Source organism: Gallus gallus, chromosome 4 (assembly GCF_016699485.2).
Source record: "Gallus gallus isolate bGalGal1 chromosome 4, bGalGal1.mat.broiler.GRCg7b, whole genome shotgun sequence".
NCBI classification, from domain to species: Eukaryota; Metazoa; Chordata; class Aves; order Galliformes; family Phasianidae; genus Gallus; species Gallus gallus.
The window spans coordinates 26,102,823-26,127,436 of record NC_052535.1 but is presented as its reverse complement, the minus strand read 5'-3'; the positions used below and the strand labels follow the sequence as shown (position 1 = coordinate 26,127,436).

The 24,614-nt window shown below is 34.5% G+C and overlaps 2 long non-coding RNA genes across 6 annotated transcripts in view; both read left to right on the top strand.

Annotated features, from left to right (window-relative positions):
* The first annotated feature begins 5,528 nt into the window (after positions 1-5,528).
* On the top strand, positions 5,529-5,833 carry LOC121110802. The gene is made up of 2 exons (XR_005859507.1): positions 5,529-5,620; positions 5,720-5,833. It is a non-coding gene; the product is annotated as an uncharacterized LOC121110802 (long non-coding RNA).
* Positions 5,834-12,572: 6,739 nt separating this feature from the next.
* Positions 12,573-24,614, top strand: part of LOC101750095 — a 76,475-nt gene continuing 64,433 nt past the window's right edge. For all 5 annotated transcript variants that reach the window (XR_005859505.2, XR_006939199.1, XR_001466297.4 and 2 more), the window contains exons 1-2: positions 12,573-12,734; positions 15,365-15,544. This is a non-coding gene — a long non-coding RNA (uncharacterized LOC101750095). The remainder of the gene's footprint in view (positions 12,735-15,364; positions 15,545-24,614) is intronic.

Below are 24,614 nucleotides of genomic sequence, written 5' to 3'. Positions count from 1 at the left end.
TTTTTTTTCATTTTTGAGTATGATGCTTCTAAAGCAGGTGTTTGTATGCTACTTTGGAAGTTTGTTGCTTTTAAAAATACCTCAAATTGACTTTGCAAAATATGAGATTACATTTTGAATTTTTTTTTGTAATAATTCTGGGCAAAAGGAGAAGTTCATGGATTATACAGACCCAATTCCACAAAAAGAAAGGAAACAAAACATAAAACAAGCAGAATACGGATAGCTGCAACCTTACCTAGAGCTTACTTTTCAAAATCTCTCACAACATGCATTAGTGTTTACTTCCACAGATAGTCAATGCTCCCGTGGGCGGCTTGAGAAATGCACAGTAAGGCAAGGCTGTGTAAGGAAGATCAGCATTGTCTTTAGCCTAAGGAAATCCTGAGATATCTGCCATTCCTCTTGATAGCAACTTTCTCTTTTGAGAGTCACATTCAACTCCTAAACTGGGAAGTGTTCTGGAAGAGAAGAAGAAATAACTGCATTTCTCAGCATCACAGATTGGAAACTCTTGCTTGCAAGTGGCAAATAATCAGCTCTGCTGTCCTCTGTCTCAGCTGCCCAATTGCTGGGCTGCAGTCCCCAGAACACAGGCTGTGGTCATATTCTCTTTTAGAGATACAGACTTTTGCTCTTGTGCAACATCATGTCACTACATATGTTAAATCTCCTCCTGCCCCTGTAATTCATGTTCACATGTGATGGATCACTGCACCTTCTTACAGAAACAGCTGTACTCTAAAATTCAGCCAAAGGCCTGTGTATGAAATATGTATAAAATATGGCTGTCTTCCTGCTGAAATAATGAATTTCACCTGACCAACAAAGTTAATAATCAAAATAGTTATTAAGTGCCAATTACTTTGTTTAGTAATTAACTAATATCTAATGAATTTGCTCATAGCTGTCTCCTTTAAAGCTAATTAAATGCTTGAACAAACTTTCCATGTTTAATAAACTAATATTAACGATTCATTTAGAGCATATGCATTTTTGAATAATTACCAAGCAGCTGTTCTTATCTCCAGTATTTTTATTAAACCTCAGCAATCAGCTTTAACAATAATTCAGTATTTAAAATGCATGATTGTGGAAACTTAGTTATATTAATTTGTGTTGCTTCTGTTAAATATTTTTTTTCAGTACACACTGTGATTTGTCAACATGTATAGAATTTAATTTTAATTGCTAGTAGTAAGTTACTTAGAACTTAATAGCTATATTGCAGGACAATGCAGCTTGTTCTTATCTGTAAAAAATTACCATAGTGATTCTGCCCAAGGGTTCATCTAACCCAGTATTCTGTTCCAACGGTGGTTATAAGGAGACAGAGAAAGCAAACTGCATTTGTGGACTGCACAAGAACCCAGATGAAATATGCATCCCTTATCATCCTTTCTTTGGTACTCTTCTCACCTCACTTCTTTGTGATGTTCTCACTTTGGAAGTCACATTTTACCACTGAGTTCCATTCCCTTTCTTCTTGCCACACGTGATTCAGTGCACTTTGATCCACCACTCTTTGCTCCTCCAGACTGAAGACAGTAATGTTTCTCATCTACTCAAAGTAGCAAGTTGCATGCCACCCCTGCAAAATGCACAGCAATACCCTATGCGTACCTCAATTTCCTTGTTTATGAAGTGAGAACAACTTTCCCACTTTTTTCAAGGACTTTGACACATTTGAAAGAATACTACTAATCTGTTCCACTTAATTACACCTTCAAACACAGAATTATTATTAATGCTAAAAGTAAAACCCTGGAGTTTCATTTATTCCTGCTTCTTTGGGGTTTACTATTTTTACACTTCTTTGGCAATATAGAAGGCATTCAAAATAGATTCGTATAGATTCATATTGTAGATGTTAAATGTTGCATTTTCTACAACTAAAATTTGAAACAGTTTGGCAAATAGACAGGTATACAAAACATGCAACTGCATACAAAGTATAGATAAGTATCAGAGAAAGATGTGAGATCATAACATCAAGTAGCAGAGAATGTATGTTTGGTAGAACCTAAAATTAATGCATGAGATGTTCCAATTTTTGTGCTTCCTGCTGGTGGATACAATGAAGAAGACTAAATAAATAAGAGGAAATTAAATCAGAAACAGGTCAGCTCATATTCCTATCTTATTAAAAACAAATGAATTTGGATAATGTGTTTTTCTTCTTGCTAGAAAATCAGTACTGTGCAGCAATCAATTTGTCCTTTGGAAGAAGGATTAGTAGCAGAAGTCCATTAGGTCATCACCAATCTGTTAGCAGAGAAGTTCATTGCTGGGAACTAACCTGAGCTGACACAAGAGCAGCTGTAGGTCCTAAGAAGTGGATGGCACATACAGACTGTTTCAAACATGAACAAAAACACAGGCATTATGCATTTCTGATCTAATCCTCATGTACAGACATGCAGGATAGCAAATAGCAATCTAAACTTGAAAGCGCTTACCGAGAAGGAGAATGAAGAGATAACTGACAGAAACTAGAGCTAAAAAATAATTTAAGAAGTTATTATTACATTTCTTCTTTTTTCCCTAAGTGAACTATGTAATGATGCTGAAAGACAAATTAAATTAATGTGCTGTCTCCAGGAATTTTCTAATTCTGCAGATGCCAAAGTTTATCCTTCATTATACAATTTAGAATTCCAAGGGCGTACATTGTATTATAGGAGCTACCTCATCCTTGTTAGCCTAACAAATCTAAACTCCTTTAAAAAAAATATTTTGACCTTGTCAGTCATAGCGAAAATGCTAAGTCATGGCCTGAACCCATTGAGCACTTGGTGGGAAGGCAGGGCCAACCCAGGGGAGCTCATGCACATGCAATACTCCTGAGTGACCAGAAGGGTTGGAGCCAGGATCCACCCCTTCCTGGACGTAATTTAAGGGTTGACAGCGGAGGTAAGGGTGTTTCTTGCTGGAGATCCCTGCCTACCTGAGGCCTCACAAAGGTAAGCAGCTCTTTTTTGTCATTTCTGTGTCCACGGCTGCTGCATTTGTTCTTATGCTTATTTGCTGCAGCCAAAGACTTTACCACCCCTCTATTATCATGGTATTTTCTATCATGTTATAGTGTTACAACAATTCAATATTATTTATGACTTATTCAATCAATGTCTGAATTAAATATGCTGTTTAGTGTATTCATGAAGTTTTAAATACATGCTCAGTACTGCGGAAACAGAATAGGTCTGGTCTGATTTCTTCTGAGAAGTATTTTGCAAACTATATTCCCTCAAACTTATCTTCTTCCCAATAATTCTCATTTTTTCAAAGAGTCTTAAAGTACTCTAACAGAAAAAATTTATAATTAGAAAAGTTTATAAGTTATGACTCTGTATTGTCAGTTAAAATATACAGGAACACTTAGGAGAGAATCTATCCCATTCAATTTTGTCAGATTTCTTCAAATAAGGCTTAACCCTTCATCCCTTGATTGTTGTACAGAACAACTTTCTTTGTTGTGTATATGAATCAACATGACCTATTAATTAGCCCTGAGAAAAATAATAATAATCTTTCAGACATTTAAGATCAGATTTATCACATCTCATTTGAATCACATTCCTTTGTAAAAGTAAAGGAATGGTCTTCTGTCAGGACTGGAAATAAATGGAAATGAGGCTCTTTGAGTAGTATTCATGCTATGGTCATCTTTCCTTCCTTGGAGACATCACTTTATTATGAAGGTCAGTGTAAATAACCTCTTTATTAGTACATTTTGGCACTGAAGGGGTAATGACAAAATTAACCAAAATGACAAGTGTCCCGTTCTTCATTTCTTCTAACCTCAGAAGGGGACAAGAGGGTAGAGAGGTTACGAAGGGCCAACTTCTACCTCTCTTTGATTATCCTAGGATGCACAGGTAAGTGTAGTGCTGTTTTTTCTATCCATGTGGAAAATCTCAAAGGAGCTAGAAGGAAGAATTGTTCCAGGTTTTGTGACACTTTAAGGCTTAACAAAAAAAAACAAATGTTTATTTTGAAACATATTTTACCACTTCATAACAAAACATGTATCCAGGCAAGTTTCAATTAAATAGACTGATTGTACATATTAGAACAATGGCTGATGGAATAAAAAGAATGTTAATTTTCTTGTAATGGGTTTCTGCTTTCTATTTATGGTCGCTTAATAACCTGCTGTTATGTCTGATTTTCTTGTAGTATGATATATCTAAAGCAGGTATTTATACCATTTTGTGTTTTATAATGATTATTCCCACTGCTGGGTTTGATATTTCTTGAAATATTTCATTTCTATTTAATTAGGAAGCACATTGAATTCAGCAGCGGATGGAGGTCTAAAAAACTCACTTCTCAACTTATTCTGAGAAAACCTTGCTTAAAAAGGTGATAAACTACAATGTCAACAGCAGTGAACAACAGGAGCTCTGTCTTTCTAAGACACTTTCTCTAATCAAAAGGAGTCATTTATTTTTTGAGATGTGCAGAATGTAAACTAATTGGCTCTTTAAATGTTCTGTAGACTGAAAGAATGAATGCTAATAGAAGGGGGGTTGGAACTAGATGTTCTTAAAGGTCCCTTCCAACTTGAATCATTCTATGATTCTATCAAAATCTTTTTTTTAATAAATTACATAATATGTAATATGTTGATATTTTCCCTCAGTGATGAAGCTCAAATCCTTTTTCCTTTTAGAGCCAACATTACACAGTGAGGGAGCGGAAAAGATTCTTGCTGGAATTATATGTAGAAAGCCTTAAATTATTTTCTTTTCCTGTGTACCTAACTAGGAAAGAAATATGCAACCCATGGTCCTTAATTTCCCAGTTATCCAGACTGATAAACAGGCCTGGGCATCACAGTTACCATTACATTTCAGATATAATAAAGAGCATTGATCTTGCTTTAAACTGCTTAAGTAGTTAAGATGCAACAGGGAAGAACCCTGAGCTGTAAACTGAGGAGAGTGCTTTCCTTTTCCAGTTCAGAATCTAAACTTTGTGGTCAATCAGAGCAGTTAAGAAGCATGGAAAAAACATTGAAAGCCCTTAGCACTATTGCCTGATACTAATTCTAATCATAGGCTGTCATTTCAGGAGCTCAACACACTGTAAGCTCAAACAACTCCTATTTGTTTTGTGCATTTTATAAAAATTTGTAAACATAAATATATATGTATATGTATATTTATTTATTGACTTTATTCAGGAAGACAAAGGAAGACACTCCATTATTATATGACCTTGCTTTACTACTCTTTCCCATTATTTTTACTGGCAAAATAATTAAAAAAAAAACATAAAACAAGAGCTCAAAAACTAGTTTAAGTACTTCAATATTAAGAGTTGTGTGTATGTTCAGTGAGTATTTCTTATTGGAGGAAGATTAAAATATGTCCTCTTTAATGAAAGAACTTTAAATTATTTAAAATAATTTAAATCAACAACTGGTTGCATAACAACAGAAAACAAAATAGTATTGGGTTACTTTCCATGTATTAAAAATACCTGACTTTTTAATACTTAGTATTTTTCCCTCTTCATCAAAAAGTCATCTTTCTTCAAAGGCTGTGGACATCCTTAGTGACTGCAGTGAAATTAATCATCAGAAGAAACAACAGCTGGAAAGCAGAACTGTGCAGTAAGGAGAAAAATATTTTTAGGCCTTTGCAACATTTAATATTTTTGTTGGCTATTTTCTCTAGTATATGTTTAACTTGAATATTTTATGATTGCACAGGAGACTCTTACAGCACCAAACTTCTGCAAAGGATTGAGGAGCACTCAGATGAAATTGGTTCCAGTTACAAATACCTAATATGCAACACAGTGAAAATAAATCATTTTCTCCTTATTTAATCTTTTTGTGTCTGAATATATCCTATTCAGTTCAGTTTTTTCTCTTATGCATCACAGTCCTGTTTCTGTTAGCAGCAGTGCAAGTCTGTATGAGGTTGAGCATTTTCATATTTGAGAAAGAGAACATTTTATAGCCTTCAAATTATCCATCCTGCTTACACAAGTAGAGTCATTTCCATTGTATTTCAAAGAAGCCTTTTGTTCATCATTTGTCTTCCTTGACTGCAGTAAGTATCCTTCTGTCTGACATTTCCTTTGAGGTATTCTAAGCTTGTCATAAATAAGTTATTACAAAACATTCAGGTTTTTAAAGGTACCGTATGCTGCAGCTGTAGTGTAGTGGGTTCTGGAGAGCGTTGTGGTACAATTATTTGGTAATAACTGGATTGTTTGCCTCTGTTACTGAGACTAGAGGAAAAAATAGAGTTGAACTTCCAAATTAAACTTGAGGAAAAGCTGCCCAATGACGTGCTTGCAAAACAGGGAAAACTGATGCAGTGCAGCTAAAATGGAATCATCCCACATCACCAGTATCACTACCCCATGGGATTAGATGGTCCTGTTTCTAATGAAAAGGAGGGGAAGATGTGTAGGTTGTTTGCTTCTTTGTAACTTTCCAATTGCTTAAGGTTTTTCATTTTTCAGGAGAAGAATTCCATCTTTTTCAGACCGTAAGAAATGAAATGAAACTCAGTGAACCTTTATAGTGCAAGGAGTAGTTTCTGTGGCAACGATCTCCCTTTGACAGCTCCCAGAATTTACCTTTGCCTCCCATGACTTCTTTACTGTTTTAGTAATGCAGATGGCAGAGGTGAGACCAGGAATTTGTGCAATGTCCACTCATAATAAAAAGCATAAAAGTACAGGTATCAGAAAAGTTTAAGTGTGCAGCAAAGGAGAAAAAGATTTAGATAACTTTCAGGTAATTTATTGAGTCACTTCATAAAACATGGGAAAATTAGTGAATAGACTACAAAACATTCCTCTCAAATAACTATTCGGTTGTTTTGCAGCATCATGTTTAAATTTCTTAAATTAAAAACATGTTCACCTTTCACATTATCCTCCGTTAATCATGTTTTCATCCTGTATCTGCACCAAGCATCTGCACACTTGTGCTGTTACTGTTTTCTTTTATTTTGCCAGAATGTACACCAGGATTACATATTCCATCTGATTACAAATACAGGAACCATGTGCTTTTGTCTGTGCTCAAGACAGTTTGTGTGTGCCATTCATTTCTCAGGACTCACAGCTGTTCTCGTGTCAGCTCAGGTTAATTCCCTGCGCTGAACTTCTCTGCTAACAGATTGTTGATGACCTAGTGAGTTACTGTTAGTGATCCTTCTTTCAAAGAACAAATTGATTACTGCACACCTTATTTTTAATGGGTGGTATGGAGAGGGGAACAGATATTACCAAATTCAACCTGGTATATCCACCAATAATCAGAGCTGAATTTACTCAGATTTAATTTAATCTTAATTACTCAAAATAGTTTCAGATTCTTTCTAGAGCAAATAATATATATTTACAGATGGTAAAGTGTATTTCATTTGTGCTTTCAACAAGTAGGAGGAATCAGTCTAATTAATGAATTGTATCATAGCCTAAAACAATAATTGTATTAACTTTAAAGAACACTGCATAAGCATGTAGCTTTAGAGCGTTAAAAAGTCATTTCTCATTAAATAACAATGCTGGTTATTAGTGAAATAGCAAAGAAATTTTATGCTGAAAGAGTATGAAAAAAGCAGTGTCTTAATCTCAAAATACCTCTAGGTTTATTTTATTTTTAGAATTGCACAGTGGGAGCCATATGAAGGGATGAGTTCCACATTGTCACCACAGAATGCATCAAGAGACCATCAAATAGATGGTCAGATAATGGTGTAACTTTGATAATTAGTTATATCCCACTATCAGCTTTCCAAAATCATTTAGCACAGGTGTTCACAGCTCATCAGTAGCATCTTCAGTTACTGAAGACAAATATTTCATAAGCCATTAGAAATTGCTGAATAATAGAAAAAATCCTAATAACCTTGATAGGAAAGGGGTAAGGGATCCACTTTTGGAATCTTTAGGTGCATTTGGTGAAAGGGAATACAAAGTCCTCATAGGACAAATTACGATTCAAATGACTGAGAAGCTCAATTTTACTTTTTCAGTGAGCTCTTGTGAGTACTATTGCCTCTGAAAGCATTTCTGTAGTTGCATAGCTACCTGATAGTATCAGCCAGAAACCGGCAGACTCAGGACTCATTTACAAATTGTCTTTGGTATAAGACAGTAATGTGGGGTGCTACCTCAAAGGAATCTCCAAAGGAAAATTCACAAGGTGGCAATGAATGAGATGTAAATACTTGTAGATATTTCCACCCTCACTGACCCTAGCTGAATGGCTGTGTAAACACTGGTTCCTTTGCAAGGTAAGGTGGGGAGACTGACAGAATTCTTGTGCGTTTGTTGTCAGTTACATCAGTTGGTGACATGTATGTTCATGGTTTTAAGAAATGAGATCTAGACTTCTGTCTTGCAGTTAGGCATACTTACTGTTTGTTTGAGTAGCAACGACTCATTACTGAACAATAAAACATCTTGATTATTCTTCTATTTTCTTTACATAATGTTGTTTGAAACTATTGAAATATGCTCACTAGTCCCTCTCTCATCCCACTTACTTTGGATATATTTATGGGAAAAAGAAATGCATAAAGAGTACTGCTAAAAATAGAAATCAGCTTTCTGATATGTCCTCTTATATTTTAAATTGTGGATATATTTTACACATTCACAGACAGTCTACATAAATAAGTACATCTTTCATTTACAGCCCTTTGAAGTTTATCGCCAAAAAAAAAAAGAATTTGTTACATACAGATTCTAATTCCTGATGCTTATTCAACTTGCATTATATTTGGAGATATAGTTGTGACTTTTCACAGAAAATTTAATTACAACGGCTGTTCCAGTCTGGATTGAAAAATTAATAACAGAAAAAAATTATATATCTGTATTTAGTATCATCTTTGAAATTTCAGGAGCTGGAGAGAGCAAGCAAAAGATTTAAAAGCTGCTTGAATAAGTCCCTGATTGAGCTGGTTCCAGCACTGAGTGACTAACTTATATCTTCTACCTATTATCTTTGTAGAATATTCACCTTGCTTTTGGCATTCTGTTTATCTGATTGCTTCAGGCAAAATTAGATTACTGAACTCGTCACTTGGAGTTTTGCTTTATTCTCAGCAGAAAGCTGGCAGATCAAACTCATATAAAAGATCAGCAATGAGGCTGGTAGTGGGAGAATTTTATTTTTTCATTTACTTTTTATTTTCCTTTTATTTCTTTGGTGAAATTGTTTTTACTAAGATATGAGTGAAAATTGAAAGCTGGGTGAAATAGTGGTAAAACAATGCAACTATTTCCTAAGAAAGAAAAGAGGAAAAAATGTGCAGCTATTTCCTTGACGGTACATTAATTTTCTGTCAAAACTTGTGAATTTGAAAGGAATTTTAAATACCGATCATTTTATCAGCACAGCGGGCTTTTGGTTTTGGAGCTGAGACGGTCTACATACTGTCTGAGAAATAAAATTTCTATGTACAGCATAAAATAATTACTGTAACTGACTGAATTGTGTGTAACATTTCAATAATTAGAAGAAAACTGCTTCTTTATTCTTTTAATGATTAATACTGAGCTAATCATATATGAGCCTATATTTCTAGGTACTATGGAAGTATTACTGTAGTAAGTTAAGTCCACATTTCTTGTTTCTGTGAGTGTCCAAGCTGAATTCTTCAGAAAGATGTACAAGGAAGCTCAGCCAAAAGTGCAATCAGTTTTGCCTGCTGACTCTCCTCCCCTTGCCAACTAGGTCAAAATTGTCTCAGGTTTTGAGACGCCATAACCGAAATTTTATTGGTGAACAACTGTTTACAAATAAAAGAAGATCAGTAGTACTTCAAAATCTAGAAGAGGAAAAAATAGAAACCGTAACACTTAATTACTTTGCTTTTCTCATCCCACTAATCAGGAAAGTTGACTTTCAGCATTAAATTACTCATCCCACACCCTGATTCAAATGCAAATTCCTCTTCTATCTTTCACCTACATCAGATCATCTCATTTTAGGCTGATGTGCCTCAGCTGGTATCTGCATCCTGAGGCAATGGAGACAGAAACAGAGAACTGCCAAGGCTGTAAACTGTTTCACTGCAAATCACTTTAGTAGAAATATTAAGGTAAAGTGCTAAATTCACAGCTTTTATCCCCTGCCCTTCTTCCTGAAGCCAGCCATTCAGCCTTCCCCTGACAATTTCAGCTTTGAGTGTAGCTGGTACTAAAGAGTAGTGTACAAACAAGTTTTCTATAGGTCTGTAGTCTCCTAGGAAGTGACTGAAATTTCTTTGTTGTCAAGGAGTGCGACAGAACTAGCTGTTAAGTAATGTCTCACTAGTTAGCATGTAGTCTTTGCATTTTGTTCTAAGGTGGTTTTCTTAACTGTTATTCAGAAACATCTAATTAAAGGGTAGGCTAAATTAAGTTTTGTTGCCTTCAGAAGAAGGTGCTATGTATTTCAACATGGATGGGTACAAAGAGGTAAGAAAACAGAGCTGCAATGGGTTACAGAATTTACTAAATTATAGCTTGGTGGGATATGGCAAACTGGGAGTGGCAAAAGCTGCTTCTAAGGAAGAAACCATCATCTTCTATACTTGCCTTCTGAAAGAATTAGTATACATTGGTTTTTGCTCCAGCAGCAGCAAATCTGCCTTTCCCAAGCTCTGCTACTAACAGCAGAGGAATTCCAGCCATTTTCAACTCCCGGACTGCTACCCTATGCTCTGTACTTTGATCAGATATATTTAGAACTGGCCCTGATTCAAGGTTATAATTAACTCAAGACATTTCTACAGTTTGCATTTAAAGAAAACTGCCTTGGAATAGGTGCCATCACACAGAATCTACTGAAAGGTCAACAGATTTTATCCCGCACAGATGGTGATTAACTTCATTCTCATAGAGCCCAGTTCACAGAATTATAATTATGTACAGTAGTAACTATTATTGTTGCTGTATTTTTTGTTTACATGTTTTTTGGTTTTCATAATTCTTTGTTTTAATTTTAATCAGATGTGTATTTGAAAAAAGTGTATTTTAAATAACAACATTCAAAATACATGGAAACAGTGCTTCCATGTGATTTCTTCCATGACAGACTCAGACCAGTAGGGCTTGAAAAGTCATTTGAGCACAAAAATAAAAACAATCCAACAATAAATAGTGCATCTAATACAAACTACATAGTTTAGCCTGAAAATCCAGAAATTACATTGAATTAAAATTACAAAATAAAGGAGGAAGTATATCATGAGACAAGAATGGAAAAACTATGATTAGAATAGAGCATTACTTTTTTTGTAAGATTGTTCTGCAATATTCTTGTCAGTATGTTAAGAGTTATTTATAGTAGCGCTTAAAACTTGTGTTTTGAGAATAGGCCCAAGCCTGTAGTCCATACATTCTAATCCAAATTTACTTCACATTAATGCAGTATAGGAGAAAGTTCACGTTCAGGTATATACATTAGGACTGAGAAACAAACAGATGTCCTTGCTAAGTATAGAGTCAAACAAGTAGTGTTCAGGAATTTTTCATCACCTATTCAATTTGTTCTTGCAGAAATATCTCTCCTTGGTGATGTCAGACAGACAACCAGTTAAAAAACCTTACTAAGGGAGCTCAAATATCACAGGAGGGATTTGCTTACAGGCTGATCATCTCAGGCTGCCTTTGGCTATCTGACCAGGATTCTTAAATGGCAGCATCATATGGCCAGCTCACTGAATGAGGTAGAAATCAATGAGTTAATCCTGTGCCTTCGTTATTTAGTATAAAGGTATGACATCCAATTTTGTTAATAAGTCAAGGGAAGCAACTGAAGCCAGTAAGTTTGATCAGAGTTTGATAAGTAAAATGCTTGTGTCTCACTCTTCATACAGTTGTTTGCTATATTTTAGGAATGAAATCTCAGACAAATTGACCATAGTACTTGCCCTGTGTTTGTCCTTTTCTCAGATGCCTGTGGCAATAGCCTAGACTGTGAGGAATGATTAACACTAGAAGCAAGGGGGAATTATTCATCTGTGTTTTCAAGCAAACATCTGTAGTGTTGCTGGCCACATTCATATGTTCCTATTTGTACCTTCAGACAGAGGTTTTTACAGTGACTGTTCTTGGTCAAGACTCTTGTTGTTTCTTCCTGTCCTCTAACCACAAGCTTCTACCTTTAATATTGAGATTCTGACCACAGCCTTGCTTCTTGCTGCTTTATTTCATTAATCATTTTCGTATGATATTTCATTTCCTCAAGTAGTATAAACTGGGGCATTCACTGAATACATTTGAATTAGATTTAAAACGTTTAACAACTGAAAGTTAGAAACATTCCTTTATTAACTAGCAGGGTGTGGTGGTGTTTTCTTTGTTTGTTTTTTGTTTTGTTTTGTTTTTTTTTTTTCCCTGAGCGGTGTCACATAAATAGGTAGGAGCAGTTTTGCTAAATACCAAAAGTAAGGACAAAATCTAGCTTATGTATTTGAACATGAAGTAAGTAAGAGCATAAGTGGACTTTATTTTCAGTTCCTGTTCCCCTGTACTGTAGATTACTGAGATGCAATTAATGTATAACTTCAGTGATGCAAAACTCATCAAATAAAGTGCTAAACATGCATACCAGGGGTGCAAGAGCCTTTGGACAGTGGTGTTAAAGTGTGCATGGCTTTATGAGTGGGAGCCACAGGACAGGGCAAGACAGAAACAGAAGTGATGTAACATTTAATTGCAATTACACACTAAGAAAATGATCAAACGTATGAATACTTTCCAAGGTGAGTCCATTGTGCTATTCTTGTAACTGATGCTATTTTGATGTATTTGTTTCCTGTCAGAAAAGTTAAGTTTGGATTTTGGTACATTTTTGTACATGCATTCAAATGCTCACTGAGTAAGCATTACCAGGACTATCTAATTTCTTAGACTGCACTTGTAATAGATACGAAGATAATTGTATTGATCATGGAGACAGCTGGAAGTCATTGTTAAATTTTGTAGACAATCTTTGTTTCATACTCTGTCTATTCTCTTCAGAGCACAATGAAAGATGAATTTACTACACTGCATTTTCATTAGTGCATATCTCTATCTATGTATGTATATGTAGCATGTATATATTTTCCCCTTCAGAAACTCAGCATAGTGAAAACCTCACTAAATGCCCCAGAGTAAGTACTTAACATTTAGAAGTGTCAAAATAAATACAGTTTCTTAAATAGTTTACAATACATGTTTATTTAACAGTTTTTCTATGTTACTTACAAAAGGTCATTGTGGTTTCAAGCAGCTCATGTTTAAAGTGTTTAGGAGGAAACAAACAAAGAGAAAATAAAAGTCTATAGTACCCTGATACTGAGTTTGGGCAGCTATTCTGATCTACGTTGCTTTGTTCTTGTCTCCCTTGGTACCCTTAGATCCCAGGTAGCCGAAGACAGCACAGCCATTAAATGCCTAAATTGACCCATAAGATATAATTTCTCTGCCTGTTTTCATCATTTGGATTTCTAACTGATTGACTGATTTCCTATGGTAGACTGAAAACAAAAATATAAAAATTAGTGACTTTATCTAGGAATAACTTTTATGTTTTAAATGTAAAATAGGGAGAAGCATAATATAACAGGGAGGAAGAGCTTTAACTAGTTAAAATTGTTAAACTTAGGAAAAAAAATTAATTAGCCAGAAAAGGAGGAGTAAAGTTCCAGTTTTAGATACTTCATTAATTCCATCAGTCCTCCAGAAGGTTTAGAAGTTTTCTGCTAAAGGTGGGAAGAAAAATAAAATAAAAAGATACCTCTTAGCAACTTTACTAGGGCAGTTTTGATCAGGACACAGACAGATCTAGCTGCCTTTGGATATCTACTTGTCATCATTAATTGTAAAAAAAAATAATTATATATATATATATATAACAGATAAATACTTCTTTAAAAAATAATAACTGTAGGTTGGAGATAGTTAATTTTTGTCTGAGGCTAAGAAATTAGATTTTGATATATTTTGGAAATAGAAAGCTTATATGTATATTTTTTGCTCTAAGAACTGTGAGAATATCATCTCAGGGATTAATTCTGCTCTTTTTCCTCTGGAAAATGAGGAGTAATATCGCAATGGAAAATACTATGTGTCTACCTTTAGCAAGGGGAGGCTGGACACAGGTTATACAAATTTCTATTTCTTAATGCTAGAAATATTAAACAATACTTGCTGAGAATTGCATGGCATCTTGAATAGTGTCCACCAGTACGAGTATACTATTCCTTTGAAATGGATAGTGACAAAGAATGATGAAGGATATGAATGTTAGCATAATACTTAGATAATTTTATCCCTTCTCATTATTAGCGTTTATTATCCATTATTTATTCCATCAATGAAATCTGTATTAAATGTGCCAATGCAGGATGTGCACTGCATGCTATGCATGTTAAAGATGATTTAGAAAGGTATAAGGCCCTTAAAATCTTATTAATTTTCTGTGTTTCCTGACTTTTCATCAATTTGACAGTACCTCAACATTCAATTGAATTGAGCAAGCATTCAATTCATTAAGTTCATTGTTACACATAGTAACAAGGAAAAAGTATTTCCGGAATCCAATTTCCTGCAAAGGAGGACATTTGCCAAGCTCGAGATATGCTAATACTTGTTTTTAAAATATTTGCAAATGATTTTATGACCATTAATAACACTGCACTTCATCCCCATGCAGATAACCCTCTGGAAAAACATACCATCTGTTCCTTTCAACAGCATTTTAATAGTATTTATATGTGGCTCTAAGAAGATCCTTCTGTAAGATTAGAATCTTAGATTTGTCAAAAAAATGAATTAATTTTGTTGCCATTTGCAGATCTCATATTTTTGGCAGAAAGTAAAATGGTTTTGTGCCATTTTCTGTTCCTTTTACAATTTTGTCACTGATAATGCTTTGTAAAGATAAATTTAAATCAAGTATTGAGTTTTGTGATAATTCACTCTACTACAGGATGGCACTGATAGAGCTGTAAATTCTACAAAATTAGTTGACTACTACATATAAACACTGCAGGAGATAGTATAGGTATATCTTGTTTCTCATGGTAATTTGTTTACAACTTTTTTAAAAAGCTTCTTATTTGACTTGAATGATGCCACATTTACTGATGATTCCTGAGATTACTTTTATTTAGAGAGCAAACAGAAAGAAAAAAAAGAAAAAACGCAGCAATGCAGAAAAGCATAGTTTCTGTCTTTGTGCAAGATTGAGCTGTATAGCGTTTAAAAGCATCATAACACGTAACAGGTAGATAGACAGTTGACCAAAATGTGTTGGACTGACTGGGAATACAGATGTGTGGGTGTTTTTTTTGTTTTTGTTTTTTGTTTTAATCAAAACTGGTGTTCCTCTCTATTCCCTTACCAGAAGTCTCTGCTGCTTCAAAACAGACCTGACCATGGGAAAACTGCTACAAACTTATCCATACACCCATACATCAGAGAAAATTAGGTTGGGAATGACCTCTTATGTTATATGAATTTAGTACATTTTAGATGAAATGACCTGAATCTGAAAGCACTTCAGCAACAAATAACATGATAAAGGGTAAGCATGGTCAAGCAAATGTTTTATTTGTTTTTCCTGTTAATATATCCTTTGTATTCTGGTTTAATAAGCAATTTTCTCAAATCTGAAGGTCAGTAACTTCTGTGATCACAAGTCCCTGGAGCTGTAGACAGATAAAGATGTTTATTCGTGTTGCAAACGCTATGTCCATACTGTATGTGCACACAATAGAAAGCACAGCAGTTTGTTTTCCCTTCTCTCAAATAAGTTTCCTTAACACCCAAGGCAAACCAAACCAGTCTGGGACACTCACAATCACCATGGTGAAATGCGGTAAATAACACTTAGACATAGCAACAGACCAACTACTGTTCCACAGAATTGCTAACATCGCACAAGAAATCCATGCTCTTTATATTTCCTCACTACGCGCCTTTTTCACAGTAATATGCCTCAAGGGATATTTGCCAATTGCAAGTATCCTCTTTTGGAGGGAATTGAATTCTGAAGGTGTTTTCCTCAATGTTAGATGTAAGTAACAATGTACGTAAGTAAAAAAGTTATTTATGCTGTGGAGGCCTTTGCAGCAAGACGAGGTGGATACTGAGAGATTACAAGGACCCATGGGAACCTGGAGAAGTTTAAATTGATATGTTCCTCTGAAATACAGCAAATAACAGAACTCTGGTACAATATTTGTGGGAGAATTTCATACAAATTTTACTTCTAAGTCTTCCACTTTTAACTGTGTTTTGAGATGAGATACTGGCAAAATGGTTCTGTCTGATCTAAAGGAACCGCTCGTAAATTTTCATGATCCAGTTTACTATCACTAGTTAGTGGTTATCATTCCTCAGATAATTTTTATTTTTTCTCTACCTCACACACAGATCCGGTAAAAGAATAATGTTAAGAATCTGCTTGTTATAGATTCTCGTGACAAAACCAGACAAAGTCTAGTGTGATAAAGGGATCGCTTTATTCAATTAAGCAAGGCGGTAAAGTGAGCAAAACAGCGCTGGGCGGCCGAGGGGAGTCCGCACTCCACCAGGTTCCCAACTTGAACAAAGGATTGGCTCTGTATTTATACTATTCTTATCTCCTGTATACAGTCCAGTCATTCCTGCACGTATAAAATTCTTATCTCCTGCATACATTCCAGTCATTCTTGCAGCTGCGCAGGTTGTTGCTGGGGGATTCATCCTCCTGACCCCGCCAATGGTTGTGGGGGTGAAAGTCAGCAGTCTTCTCCATCACTCCTTGGCTATTCTCCAGCAGCCTGTGTGCCCCGGGCCTGCAGCCCCTCAATCTCTGTCACTTACAACACCATCCACATTCCACAACACTATTCACATTCCTGGACACCCGAGAAAGCACCACTGAGTTTCAATTTGACTAACAAACTTAACTGTTACCTGTCACACTGCTTATTCCAATTTCTCACTTCCTTGGAGAAGAAGAAAGCAAAGACAGGTTCAGCACATTTAGAATAGATGCTGTCATAACAGAAGCTAAGCCATTTTGTCGTTGATCTGAGGTGGAGGGGAAAAAAAAAAAATCAGAAAGCACTGGAAGTCTGGCTTTTTTTTTTTTTTTTAAAAAAAAAAAAAAAAAAAAAAAAGCAACCTGAAATCTAAAAGGAAAACTTCAGGAAATGGAGTGTAGCAGTTTAGATTCCTGAACTAAGAAGTCGAACAGTTAGTCTTCAAAAGTCTGTAAACTTACTCTGAAGACAAGATATGATGTTTAAAGAGCATTATGACTGAAGAAAGCTAATATAAATAGAATTATTTCTGTAAAAATCCCAATCAGTGAAGTATTTCAAAATCAAAAAAGCAATTGCTTTTAGAAGTACATTCCATGCTCTTCTTCAAGAGATGACCTTGTTAAATCCCTGAATGTTTCAGTGTTGTTACATCTCTAATCCAAATACAGTATTGCAAGGTACCGTTTGCAGCTATTAATCCAGATTGCCAACACAATAAATAAGATGAAAGAAAACATCTGAAAGATGTTACACCTGGATTTAAAGTGCCACAACCCACTGCTTTATAAATGTGTATAAAATATTATATTAAAAAAATTGCATGCTTAAGGGTTAGATTTTGGCATATTTGAAAAAATGAGTCTATGGCACAGAAAATTAATATTTATTTTCCCTCTTATTTCATAGCTGGAATAGTTTCCTTGAAAATTTTACTGTCTTTTCTTGCCAGTCTGGATAATCTTTAATACATAGACACAGACAAATCACAGACACACACACAGGTATAGACAGACAAAATCCTAAAATTGTTGAAAGTATTTAGTGAGCTCAACTGCATTCTTATGCATCTTTTTCACATAACTGCACTGTCTGTGCAATAATATTTCTATCTGAAATATACTGATCTATAAATTAACTTGAAACAATTTACTTGAAACTAATCAAATAGAAAATTGCTTAGTGAGCAGAATAAAGACGTGGCTAGCAAAATGTAAAATCAATGCATTTGTTACATTGTTTTAATTTAAACTTTATCTAATTTTCTGCCTGCTTAACATAAAAATGCACTTTACATATACATTTTTTGCTTTCCTGGTAATAAATAGTGTTAAAACTAAAAAAAGAAAACCTCTGGACTAACAGAGTACTGAAGCAAGCACATGCACAAAAAAAGAAAACAAAACAAATCACAGACGTAAAAAACCCCAAACCTACCAAACAACAAACAATCCACAACTGGACTCAGAGTCCCATTTAAAAAAAAAAAAAAAAAAAAAAAAAAAAGTCTTAGTCATATGATGTTTGTGGCAACTTCATTTAATGCAGCAGTGTAAAAAAGATCAGAAAAAGGTTTTATTTGCTGGCAATTTTCATCTGGAATTCTAGGTTATTCCATATTACTCCCACTACGAATTCTTATCTGTGAGTAGGAAGCATGAGCTACTGCAGGGGGTCCAAAAAGGTGATGATCAAAAACTCCTAAGTGCTTGACAAAACCTGATGAGGAAAATTAGAGCTCTGCATTCAACTCTCTTTCTTCCAACTAGGCAATGCCATCGGACAGCTATACAGACTTCTTTGAGAGCAGACAATGATTTTTTCTACATTAATGAAGACTGTAGTGTTGCTTTTTTAAGAAAAGAAAATCCATGATCCATAATGAATCCTATTGCAGTTTAATACTTTAATGTTTGTGGCAATATTTCACTGGCCTTTCAAATAAAACAAAGTAATTGACTCAGCATATAATAAAACTTTTCTGTACAGCATTTCAACAATATTAGAGTCCCATAGCTACACCAAAAAAGTTCATATTTTCAAATAACAATTAGATTTATTTTAAAAAAGTATAATCCTTTACAGCTTTTTGCTAGATGACACACCAACATGTGCTTAGTCCCAGCTTTATTACCTAGATTTAAATGTTAAGAGTACATGCAAATTTGGACAAAGTACCTTTCACACCTTATTTTGTGTCATCTAAGGAGGATGTTCCTACTCCATCCAAAGAAGAAGAGCTACTGCTACAGGGCTAGTGTGCGTTATCTTTTCTATTGCAGACGTAATCACCTTGTTAGTGCGTAGGAAAAAAAAGAAAAAAAAAAAAAGAGTTTTAGTTCAACCTAGAAGGCAAGGTAATTGAGTGTGAATCTGCATTAACTATAACAGATTGTGCAACTGATATACAAGTATGGCAGATATGCTTGTAAAACTCCCTGGGTTATGTACGTTCACATAATTGGTAAATGTTTGAAGAGCTATATAGCATTCTTAGCATGTCCACAAACAGATCCTGATATATTATGTCATTACTTTTGAAAATCTGGGCACAAATATTGGAAGTCCCTGTGCATCTGGCAAGAAATGTATGGGAACTGCATTTATTGAATTTGTACCAAGATGTGACCATCTTATATCTTTCACATGCATTATCTGCTTGTCTGTCTGCCTGTCTATCTATCTAAGCACGTAATTGTGAATGCTGAATATTTCTTGTATTTTGGTCTTCATACAAATAAAAGATGTTTGGCATCTTGAGGACTGGACCTCCATACATATACAAAAATTTCTAATGTAAAAAAACAAATCTATAGAATGTTACTAATTAGATTATTTCTTCTCATATTTGACAATCCTAATTGAAATAATGTTTAAAATAAAATGATGTTTACTGAATGTTTAGGGTTGTCCAATCTCGCTTTTCCACATTCGTGTTGAACAAGCTTCTCTGTAATCAGATTCAGAATGAATTTAGCAGTCTAAACTTTCTGCTAAATGTTTTTTCCATCTCTTCTTTATGCACAGTTGAGACTTTTCAGCTTTTGTCTTTTTTTTAATTTATTTTATTTTATTTTATTGGCCATATGATATATTTGATGGCTTTTTTTTTTCTTCTTGTTTTTCATTAATCTTTCAACAGTCTAGATAAATGCAGTTCTGTGCCTCTCTTTTAGTCTCTTGACCCTTAAACATTGCCTTTTTCAAGGAAGAATTATAGTTCAGTTCCAAGGAACCCAGCTCTTCCTAAAGTAAGACATCCAGGGCATTGGAAGATGTTGTGTGACTGAGTCCTTTACAAGGTTCAGATAGTAAATATTTAACTACACCTCTTTGTTGTCTTTTTTTTTTTTCTGTCTTTAACAGCATTCCATGGAGTGATATGTCACAGCAGTAGGCTGTGACTAGGGTGTGTCACTTTCTCCTTTCCTTTTCAGTGTGATCATAGCGGCTACATTTTATTAAAAGGCCACATTTCCAAATCTCTTCATTGTAGCACTCATAAAGTCCTGTTCTTGTAAAGATATACATTTTATTTCAATTGCTGCATACAAATTACTATCTCGTGTTTGGGTAAAAACGTAGGGTTCTTAATATACTTTCTGGAGTCACTCAAATGTACGCTATGTTCTACTTAGTCAAAATAAATAAAAAATCTGCCACAAAAGAGGTGCTATGCTTCTGTACAGTCTTCTATGGAGATTTAGGAAGAGTGATATTTAAGTGGGCTTGAGGAAATGAAGTTCACATGCAAAATTGTAGACCAAACAAACACAATGCTTGCAAAAGTCAGAAATGGACACTCATTTTCTTTGCAATGAGATATACTTTGGATGGGCTTTTAGGATTACTTTAAAAATGAAAGGGAGAAAATCTCCATAACCAAAAGTACAGAGCAAATATTATCCCGAGACCTCAGAAATTTACAGGTTGTTACAAGCGTACCCCTAACTCTCACATTTTGACAGTAAACCATCATGTTGTTCATCCTTAATTCAGATCCTTCTCTTTGTAAAATTTCCGTTCCTTTCATTTTCTGTTCACATGAGCAATAAACCATCTATGATAACAACACTACAAATGAAGCAGCACCCACAGGGGAATAAACAAACCTTATTTCCTATTGATCGATATACTTTGCAAATTCCCTTTGGTGCACTTTTAAAATTAATCTATTTTGGTTACAATTTTCCTGATGAAATATTATAGCATTAAGTTAGTCCTTTGAGAGACTCTCAGAATCTTATTTTAGATGATGAAATTTCACTGGTTCTTTTTGCAATGACTGACATGCAAAACCTCCACAAACAAAACAAGTTAGAAGAAAAAAGAACAGATTTCACAGGCAAGTATTTAAGCTAACATGAAAAAAAGAAGTAGGGTTTGCATATGCAAGCAAACAAAAAACAAGCAAACATATGTAAATAAGGAGGAAGAATATGAGAAGCATTATATTTTTTGAGGGAGATTAGATTTAAACTAACTTAATTTAATCTAATGATAGATTAAATAGATGTTAAATATGACGTGCCACATTCAGTAAGATATTTAAGCAGTACCACAAATGCTAAAATTAGATACGCAAGTCTGCATTGCTTAGTGTTATAAAATCTTAAAAAAAAAAAAAAAAAAAAAAAAAAAAGTAACAGGTAAACAGTTTTATCCTTTTTTTCTTGTCTGTTCGATGTTCTTTTTCAAAGGAATTACTGTCTGGGCCTATCTTCAATCACCAAATACAATTATTACAGTACTCTTTTTTCCTAAAAATAAACGATACAGAAGAAATGTGATAACTTGGTGACCAAGACAATGATAAATGATATGTTTTTAAGAGTGACCATTCAGTATAAATCTCGCTTCCAGTGTGTTTGATGTTATACCCTGTCAGTTAAGTATCTCTTGTTATTTCAAAAATCCAGTCATTACCCTTTTGAAGCCTCAGAGAAACTTATTAGCAAAGGATTTATGGCAATTCTGAATTACTTTCAGAAAGGTACATCACATTTGCAGCTGCAACCCAGCATATGTAACAGCTGTCCCTACAGTGTCCTTGTACTGTATTGGTGTCATCCTGGCATCACTTTAAAATCTAAATGCATCTGTTTCACATTTAATTTTTGTACTCAGATGACTAACTTATCTGTATTACAAGTTAGTATAGGATGTTTCAGTCATTATTAATTGTACATAGATGTTTAAAAACAAAAAACAAAAACCAACCAACCAAAAAAAAACAGCCCTTGTCCCCAGCATTGGCTGTTCACAAGACTACATACAGACATATATTTTGGTAAACCACTTCAGGTAGATTAAAAACGAAATTGGAGTTCTCTCTGAATTTATGCAAAAGCGAACAAGCAGATTAAATGCTTAGAAACAACTTCATTTAGTACTGGAAAATTGCCATTACTGTTTTACTAGTGCTCTGACAACTTATAGCATATATCTAAGTCTAACGCATCACTAACTCTGACAAGCTAAGTCATTCTCTTCCCCTGTCATGGGTATAATGTGATGCTAACAACAGCCAACACATATCAGCTGTGTTTTGTTAAAAGCAAATGATCAGTATGAAATAATATAATTTTTAAATATTCTTTTTGAAGTTGGTACCAACTATGAAATCGGGAAAGAATGAATAAAAAGTTGTTGCCTTACCACCTGTTTCCTCATAAATCTGAGGACCATTTCAAATTCCAGTTGTAAAGGAAAACATATTTGATATAAAGTAATTCCACAGGCAAACTGGTGATGTGATGGAATTTGAATTTTGAAAGTACCTTTTGTATTACGGACAGAAATTGACAACACATCTGGAAGAAGCAGGGAATTGGGGAACTAGCATTTCTTCTGGTAGAAAACAGAAAATCTTAGGTTAGCAGATTGGCTGAGGGGCAGCTGAAATTCTTTACTAGCTATGCTTTGCAATCACCTACACTTAAATAAGTTCTTGAACAATCTTAAACAAATTCCTGTGTTATTTTGCTACAGCAATATAGTAAAAAGAAGTTTGAATAGCTGCGTTACATTATTTGCCAGCATTTCTGTGATAAAAGCACCAATAAATTCCAGATGTGCCATGGACAGTAGGTTCCCAGCATCTTCTGACATCAGCAGCAATTACTGTGATCTTTCTCTTTTCTTATTAGAAATCATAGCAACACATGTAAGTCTTAACTGCAACATTTCAAAGCTCTGGCAAAAACTATCATTTTATGATTTGCAGTTTTGTAAATTTATGAAATGTTTATGCATGATCTTAATTTCAGAGAGAACACAGTTTAACAAAGGGAATCTAAGACAACTGATCCCTTTTTTTGTTAGTTAATGCTGGAGTTTTGATTATAAAGATAAGGTTGTCTGACTTTTTAAAATTCTTTTTTGCTCTTCGTTATTTTAATATGAACTAAATTTAAAATATTATATATATGATAACTGATGGTATAATTACATAGTAAACTGTAGGAATTTATCATGTATTTTTAAGAGACATTTTGCATCCTAGGAACTAGTATTTCAGAATACACAAATGAAAAATGGTATCTTGTACTACACAAAGTATCATGTCTATTTGATAGTAAAGAGTCCTGAAATTCATGGGATATACCAGTCTCTGCTTTCTGCTTGTTCTTCTCGGCAGCTATCATCTCTGTACAAACTTCCTAGCTCTCATTCTGAACCAGGTTCAATGGTTTTAAACAACAAAATGCTGTTCAGCTCATCTCTTCTGTCATCTGTTTGCTCCTGTTGTATTTCCAGTTTAAGATCCAAAAGATATAGACATGCAATTTTTGTTTTTTCTTAATGAGCACATTTACTATCTTCCATATTGTAATCTACTCAAGTTAAAATTGAACAAATAAATGAATAAAATAGATCACAAAAGTAATTGACTCCTTGAACCATAGGTTGCACACTGTTTCAGGTTGTCCATGGAAGTATTTTTGTTCATGGAATATTCAACAATTTTGGCAAGAATTGGGCTTGGATTACTTTTTTACGGTTACATAGAAATCTACATTCTAAAAAATCACAGAATGCCTGAGTATTAATTACAGGGCTAAAAACAGATATGTTAAATCAACTGTAGAATTTTAAATGGTGTTTAAAGATTTACGGGAAAAACAATGTCTATGTCAGAGTAACCTGAAGGTGCAATTCAGTACAAACAAGCTTCGCTCAGCAATGACTAGAACAGCAGAAGACCAAGATAGTATTTCCTGTAGTACTTGGTGAACTAATATTGAAGCCTAGAATGAGTTTTATTGTTGACTCCTGGAAAATATTCTCAAAGGACAAGACATCCTTCTCTCTTGAGGATACATTAGTCTTGGGGTTTTCTAGTTATTTTATTTTTGCTGGAGGGCAATACAGAAAAAAAATTAACCGTAGTTTTTCTCATCTTGAAAATGATTTCATTTCTGAGCCACTTAAACCTTTTCCAAGGCTTTCTGAATTAGCTTGGTAAACAATAAAAAACAAACCAAAAATATGTATATATAAAGAGAAACAAAAATGCAGATACTCTGACGAAAAAAAAATGCATCCAGCAACTGAGGTTGTTGTTCTCTGTTGTATTTTTCTCTGATGAATCCATGTGGAGTGACACCAGCCATCTCTCTGGAATATATCACTCTTTTCAATCTCTGTAATGGTGAACTACTCCTTAAATAGCTGCACAATTTTCTTTAGGCAACGGAAGGCATTAGAAGGGGAAGAAAGGGATACCAATTCTTTTTCAGAACAAAACAAAAGAAAAGATTATTCACTCTTTGAAAGAACCAATTCTGCTCAGAACCTTTTGTGCACTCATGTCTGAAGGCCAATGCTGAATGTCAAGGTAGT